Below are 8,388 nucleotides of genomic sequence, written 5' to 3' on the forward strand. Positions count from 1 at the left end.
CCTCTCTGTCTAGTCTTTAGAAGTCTTTAGAGTTCTGGTTCTCAATGTAGACCACCAGGGCCCGGGGTCCCAAGCAAAATGAGGAACAGTTTAACCACTTAAGCCCTATTTTATTCCCCGGCTTTCACAACGAATCGCAATGCAACACATTGTGAGCTTTTAGATCGGCTGTTTTTTGACAAACGTGACAAAATATTATCTTATGGGGTCCCTCAGTCCCTAGCACATACAATATGTTTTCAAATAGGGGTTAGCAGTTTAGCAGTCAAGAATGTCTGCAAGCAGCCCTTACAGTTAACTTGTACGTAAGTAATGTCCTTCCAGTGTGAAAAAGTCCACTCACTGTGCATCCCTGTTTAACTCCCACCTCTAGCTCTGCCCATTACATTTCTGTGAATATACCGTATATGATTCACCTGTGACTGTAGTGCCTGTACTGTTAATACCGGTAATCGTGTTAATAAAGTATTCAATCAATCAATCAATCAATCAATCAATCAACCAACTGGATCACGTATAGACAAAGCAATGGCCCATGAGCAACCATCATTGTGCTGAAAATATGCTAAAAACAAGTTAAATTAAAAAAAAAAAATCATTACACACTACTGTTTCTTACACACAGAAAAATAATAGTAAAATAAAGTGTGGTTCCAAAAAGAACCTTCACCTAGGCTACTGAAGAACTATTTTATTTAGTGAATGTTCTTTATGTTCTTCCTATGGTTCTAATGAGCCTTTTGTGTCAATGAACAGCATCCCAACTTTGGACATTGTTTGAATAGGCAACATTCACCGAAAATAGCTGATCTGTAATCTCACACCATCTCACAGCACGAACCGCTGTATTTTCAACTTTTGATTTGGTGTAGAGGGAAAAAGAAGCAGAGCGGACCAAGTATATAGTCTAGCAGGGGAGACACTGGTCGATGGAGTATAATATACTTCAACTGTTACGAGTTCTTTATATAACTATTAAAAGTCTGAAAGGTTTTTAGAGGATCCAAACAGGTTTTTTTCTTTACCATCACACAAGAACCCGTTTCCAGTTGGCACCTGTATTTTTCTGGTGTGTTCAGACAAAGCAATGAGATACTTTTAATGACAATGAGAAGACAACGAGCTATCATCCATATGCACTACTTTACTGACTGAATTGTGAATGGTAAAGCGATTGGCCAATCTATATGTGTCACACCCACCCAACAATGAATCAAATCAAATAAGTGTAATAATAGTAAATTATTCATTAATTTATATCCTATTCATATGAAGGTCATAGATTACAGCGGATACAAATATTCGTTTTTTTTATTTTGTAAACACAGATGCATTCTCTTGCATTGGGAGCCGTAAATATTTTATTGTGTCATTTCAACTCATCTATCTGTGGTGATCACGTCCATCCTCAGTCCTGTATTAAGTTAAACATTATAAAACAGATTGAGAGAGTGAGCGAGCCTGCTCGAGGATGGGGCTGTTTATTTGAGAGGAATAGGGCTTGCAGACAGAGAGAGAGAGAGAGAGCAGTGTGTGTATGTGTGTGTGTGTGTGTGTGTGTGTGTGTGTGTGTGTGTGTGTGTGTCTGTGTGTCTGTGTGCATGCGTGCGTGCGTGCGTGCGTGCGTGTGAGAGAGAGAGAGGGGGGGTAAATATTTCTCATAATTGCAAAAAAATATATATGCATGGCTATATTATCATGCATCAAGAAAAGTTGCTGCCGATAGCCCTAATAGCCTGCAGTTGACTCAGCCTTTGCCATTGATTATGTGAGAAAAATACTGAATTATGTCTTGCAACTGAACACGATATTTTTGTAAACACATCATTTAAACAATAAACAAATTTAAATCGTTTCGATACAGGCTGTTCAGCTTTGTACCAACGGAAACACAAAGTGGACATATCTGTGTAAGACCATATTATGATAATTCAGTTTCTGAACAGTATTGCCAGATTTTGCAAGAGAAATAAGCAACCAGGTCTATGAAAACAAGCCCAGCAAATGCGACTAGACCGCATGGGCACTTTAAACCTATATACAAATAAAATAGCCAATCTACAAGCTCACAACGCGTCGCAGCTATTTTCAAAGAAAAAAAAAAGCCTTAGGAAACAAGCCAAATAAGCAACTACACTTTAGAAATAAGCTAAAAAAAAACGCAACCACCAATATTTTTTACAAGCAACTCGCTTATAATAAGCGGACACGGCAACACTGCTTCTGATCTGAATTGCACCGTGGTTGACTTTTTTAAACGTTTGTTTCAGAGAGAGAGATAGAGAAATAGAGAATTATTTAATGTCAATCATTAGCGTCCTGTCTCGGTGTCGCGCATACATCACGGGAGCCTTTCACATTTTCGTGAGACGTTTGGAATAAAAACAAATGTATGTATTAGGTTGGGATCACATCGTGGTGAAATATCTTGCAATGAGTGAACCCCTGTCGCCAACCAATCAATCGTGCGAGAACCACAACAATATATATAGCCCGATTTCAAGAGAGAAACTCGTGCAATGTGAAATGCTTAACGATCTGTTTACTCGCCGACCATTTCAAATGTCGGGCTCGGGCAGTGTGTAGGTCCTCAGAGCGGAAGTTGGGGGCGTGGCCAGGAATAGGGTCTATACGCATTACTGCTGTATTCTGTTCTTTGCACTGACTAAATGCAACAGTGGGGGCTGTTAACCAATACAGTCTATTGTTGGTGTGTCCCACCCCCCCCCCCACTCTGATTGGACCATCAGACCCCCTCTGTGAGTATTTAGCAGGGCTCTGTTTTGTATGGTGTCACTGTAACAGGTTTTTGGGTAGAGTTGTTACCACTCTTGTTGTCGGTAAAGGCCAGGAACTTATTGCCCCACAAGTAGTCCTTAAACTTTTCCGTAACAGCCCACTTGAGGGCCAAAAACTTTAAAGGAACTATAGTTTTGGTCATTTCTCTCTGTTGGAATCAAGCTTCTGCTGGCATCCTGCACTTGTGATAACACGGCCCCCAAACCCCCTAGGCTAGCATCAGTGTAGAGGTTGAAAGGCTTTGAGAAGTCTGCATAGGCTAAGACTGGAGCACTCACCAGAGCAGTCTTCAGAGCGTCAAACGCCGTCTGGCAGTCAGGAGTCCAGTCAATGCTTCTCTTCTTTTGCAAACTGGCTGTGCCTACTAGGAGGGCGTTGAGGGGTGCGGCTACCTTGGAGAAGCCCTTAATGAATCTTCTATAATATCCCACGAACCCAAGAAATGAGCGTACCTGACTGACTGTTGAAGGGATAGCCCAGTCCCTTACGACAGCGGTCTTTCCAGGGTCAGTGGAGATCCCACCACTGGAGATGACATGGCCAAGGTAGGTGACCTTCCTCTGGAACAGGTGGCATTTCTTGGGTTGCAGCTTCAGGCCATGGGCTACCAACTTTTTGAAAACCTGCTCCAGGTGTTCAATGTGGGTGTTACGACCTTATATGGTCTAGAGGACAAGGAGTAACATATTTCAGACCAGTCAGGTTCAACCAAAAAAGTGTACAGTTTATTAACTCAAATTCACAAGGGAAAACAAACAGGGGAAGCAACAACGTCGGGGTGGCCAAGGCCAGAACAAACCCTACCTTAAAAGAAAAACAATCTAAGCTACACCAAAATAAAAAGTACAATATAAACTCCCTACCTAATAAACAGGGGAAAAAGGGGGAACAAAGAAAATGGCAGCACACCCCTACCAGCTTCCCTGTTCGGAGGTACTCAGGAAAAGTGTAAATACTATTAAGGAAGGTCTCCTATCTAAGGATGGGTTTAGTTTGGGTTGACTTAGTCTGAATATAAAGAAGTAGAACTAACTTTACTAAAGTACGGCCTAACTGATGAGGCTTGGAATTACTCTAACAGTCAGTTGGGAAAACAGGTCTCAGCAGGTGGTGTTGCAATGGTAAAAGAGGGACTGAGGGCTGATCTTTCCAGGCTTTTATAGTGGCTGCTTGATTTGGGGAATGGGAGCCAGGTGTGTCCCCAATCCCCACGCCACTCCTCCAATCTCCATGGCCACTCCCACCTTCATTCATCCTGCAGCACTGACAGAGGGTTAAACACACACACTAAGGCCATATAGGGCCGTAACAGTGGGTGTCGAAATCCGGGGAATAGACTATGACATCGTCCAGGTAGATTAGGAGAGACTCATTGACCTGCCCGCCCAGGCACCGCTGCATCAGTCGTTGGAAAGTTGCAGGCGCGTTGCATAGGCCAAAAGGCATCCTCTGGAACTCGTAGAGGCCCATGGGGGTGGTGAATGCAGTCTTCTCCCGGTCCTTTGGGTCCACGTCCACCTGCCAGAATCCACTGGCAAGGTCGAGAGTGGAGTACCAGGCCGCTTGTTTTAGACAGGTGAGGGACTCTTCTATCCTGGGTAGAGGGTAGGCGTCTTTGTGGGTGAGGGCATTAAGCTTCCTGTAGTCCACGCAGAAGCGCCAGGACCCATCCTTCTTCTTCACGAGGACAATTGGCGCCGCCCAAGGGCTGGAGCTTTCCTTGATGACATCAGTGTCCAACATGTTTTGGAAGAGCCCTCTCAGCTCTGGATACAGGCTTGGTGGGATCGGCCTGTAGCGCTCCCTGCTGGGTGGTGCTGAGCCTGTAGGGATCGAATGGAGGACTGCATCAGTCTGTCCGAAATCCTCTTCTCCTGCTGCAAAGGCGCACTTCCATCACTGCAACAGGGAGTCCATCGTCTGCTGCTGCTCTGCAGACAGCCCTTCGCCTTCCAGCAGGTGGACTGGATGCTGGTCTTCTGTGGTGACCTGGTTCACCTGGACATCAACTTCAACTACACCAGGGTCTGAAGCCTTCAACACCAGGTCCTTCTCCCCTCGCACCTGGCTTGCATCGACCTGAAAGACGTTAGCGAGGGGGCGCCGTTGGGGTATTAAGATGGGGTATGGATTCACGTTGCGTATCCTTATGGGGAGGCGTCCCTTCACCACCCAGGCAATGGACCGGGCCACCTGCCATTCGTCATCTCTCTCTGAGCCCTCCACCAGAGCGCAGAAGTTGGACCTGGTCCTGGTCCCATACAGGTGTGTCCATAACACCATCTCAGTGTTGGGAGGGACGTAGACTGGATCTTGGCGGATTAACCGGGCCACTCCAACCTGTCCATCTGATAGTTCAGCCTGCGACACTTTCTGGCAGACAGCGAAGGCACGTTCCCACTCTTTTCTGGCTTGTGAGGACATGGTAGCACCAAACGCAGTCAGCCCCGGGTGGACGCCCTGGAACAGTTCTTTCCAGCAGTGTGAGATCACGTTCATTCCTAGAATTCCCTTCTCGGCATTCAGGCACTCGTCTTTGACTATGATGACCCCCTTTCCAGACACAGTGACCCCTCCCACTGTGAAATCCAATATGGCGTATCCGGTATAGGGGATTCGTAGGCCATTGGCAGCTTTCAGGGTCAGCCAGTACAGATCCTGTGGGTCCTGTGTCTGCTCCCCACTGAGCCATTTCTGAAAGAAAGTTTCACTGAACAAAGTTACTTGGGAGCCCGTGTCGAGCAAGCAGGGCAACTTAACCCCTGCGACAACTATTTCTACCCCTGGACATGTACCAATCATAGCGTTCTCATCTGCTCGGTTCCCTTGACTCCCCTCCCCAACCACTTGGCTCCCAGTGGCTGGGGCTATTAGTTTAAATGCCTCCTCTCCTGTGGACAGTGCCTCTGGATGTGGCCTGCCTGTCCACAGCCTTTGCAGATGGGCTGGCCCTGTTGGTCCCATTCGAATGGCTGGTGTCGCCTGGGGGAGGGTGAATAACGGCCTTCCTGAACTCTCCCTCTTGTAGACGGGCGTCTGTGCTCATCTGGGGCATTCTGTGGGGAAAGTTGGCGTTTAATTTCCTCTTTCAGTGTTTCAGTGAGAACAGATATTTGGTCTTTCATTTCTTTCCTTAGTTCAGCTCTTACAGTCTCTCTCCACTCATCTAGGCTAGGGGTTACTGGGGTCTGTCGCGGCGGAGGCACTGAGACACGTGCTGCGCATGCAGACTCCATCCTCTGTTCAGCTTCCAATGCTCTGGCTTCACTACAAACTTCACTGAAGGATAATGTAGGGTTTCTACGCACCTGTCGTTGGAGTTCCTGTTGTACTGTGCTAGGCCTCAAACCCAGGACAAGCTGGTCTCGTATTGTCATCTCATCTTGAGCTGAGCCAGTTGGTTCATGCTCTCGCCATATGGAGAATAGCTCCCGGAGCCGGAGAATGTAGCCGGCAGCGGTTTCTCCTTCCTGTTGGTGACACTTAAAGAATTGTGCCCGGAGCTGGGCTACTGGTGTTGTCTGTCCATATAGTTTCTTTAGCTCCTGTAGGATGGCTGCACTGGTTGCACGCCTGTTTGGGTCTAATAATCGTATCTCTCGTTTTGCTTCGCCTTCAAGTGCTCCAAAAATAAAATCAATTTTCTGTTCCTCATTTAACCCTTGTGCCCGCAGCATAGCCCGAACCTGCCCATTCCAATCTGAAAACCTCATTTTACTTTGATCACCATTACATTTTGGGATCCATGGGACCCCCATAAACCATGGCATCATCATTGCATTTATCAATGGCTGGCTTGCATTAACATTTTCTGCCCTGGCCCCAGTTTCCAGTGGCAAATTAAGGCCTACACCTTCAACGTGCATTTCATTTTCGTCTGCCATTCTGCTCTGTATGGTGTGAAAAAGGAGTCCTGCCGACTACGCCACTTATGTAACAGGTTTTTGGGTAGAGTTGTTACCACTCTAGGTTCGTACTCCCGTTCACACCAATATACAGAGGGAATGACACGACACAGTATGTATAAAAATATAGACCTTTTATTATAAAACTAAACAGACAATTTATGCAAGGGTACCCTTTTCAATACAATACATCAATGGATCAACATTTAAAATTGCAAGCACTTCAATTCATATAACAAGCAACTCCAATTCATATAACTGTGGAAGGAAGCAAGTCAGTCAGTGGGTTAGGTGGATTAGAGACACCGAGTTTGAATCAGTCCAGTCCGGTCCTGTGGTGAATCCGATCAGTTTTTTGCGGCTAGACGGCCAGTATAACTCTGTTCAGTCCGCGAACTCCAGTCCGGAGTTTCCGCGTTGCCGCTCGCCGGCGTCCTGCAGACAGCTCCGCTGTAGGAGGAGAACGGTACAATGAATGACAGCCCTCTTTGCAACCGGCACTTTCAAACTATGATAACACGCTGGCGTGATCACTTTCCTTTAACAGGAGTATTAGAAGCACATCAATAAATCTCTACCACTGCTGCTCTGCCGTCGTCACGTCACCCGTCTGGCTCCAGCGCCTCGACACAGGGAAACAGGAGGACTCGAATTAGTCTCCACAATCACGCTCATAAAGAGCCTTAACACATACGCCAGAGAGGGAAATAGTTACTTTCCTTTATCTGGACGTTTAGAGAGCGTTGACACTGCAGAGATCGGATCCTCAGCGATGTGGAGGGAGGAGGCGATTCAACGTTGCGGAGATCCGACCCACGGTGTGGTGAGAGAGAAGAGGTCTGGTCCACGGGCAAAGCGTGGAGAGAAGAGGAGATCTTGCCTACAACATGTAGGGAGAAGAAGAGGTCTGGTGTGGCGTGACCCGACGGCAACAACAGCAGCAGGCAACTGTCTGGGTGGCGAGAGAGAGCCCGAGGTAGGAACCTGGTGTCCCTTTTATATGGGCGTGGAGTTTTCCTGGCGAATGAATGCCTTGATATCAGTCTGTGTCTGATGCACACACCTCTGTCACAGCACCTGACAGGTGAACAATATACTGTGGCATACAAGTTCATTGTCCATCACGTCAAATATAACACACAGTAATCAATAAAACACAGCAAGCATAATCAAAATCACAGCAAACTATAAAACTCACAATATAAAGTAAACCATAGTCATGCTGCTTAACCATTGGCCCTGTGCATTCTGTGACATCACTTTAATGTGTGTTGTTGTTAAGAGCTGAACTTCTCTCTTCTGGACTTGGTGAAGTTATCAGGTATGTCATTTGTGATTTCACAATTCTTGTGTGTGTTTATCTGACTAGCAGTGATTTCAAAGGCTATGTGGGGGTGCAGTCAGTCAACCAACAATGATCTGGTTTGGTTTCTCTCTGATCTATCATACACTCTGGTACATCAAAGAACCTTTGTGAGAATTTAAGAGGGGTCTGTTTTGTTTAGTTATTATATTTATTTAACTTCTATCTAAGGTTATCATATCTCATAGTATATGAATAAAGAGGTACAATTTGAACAGGTTAAAACAGGTCACAAAGTTGACAGACTACAAAGACAATAACAACAGATTGTACAAATGTTGAAAAGGTACAGTTTTTGATTGTTTTTTTGTTAAAATTAAA

The sequence above is a fragment of the Gymnoscopelus braueri genome (assembly GCF_963280865.1).
Source record: "Gymnoscopelus braueri genome assembly, chromosome: 3".
Classification (NCBI taxonomy): Eukaryota; Metazoa; Chordata; class Actinopteri; order Myctophiformes; family Myctophidae; genus Gymnoscopelus; species Gymnoscopelus braueri.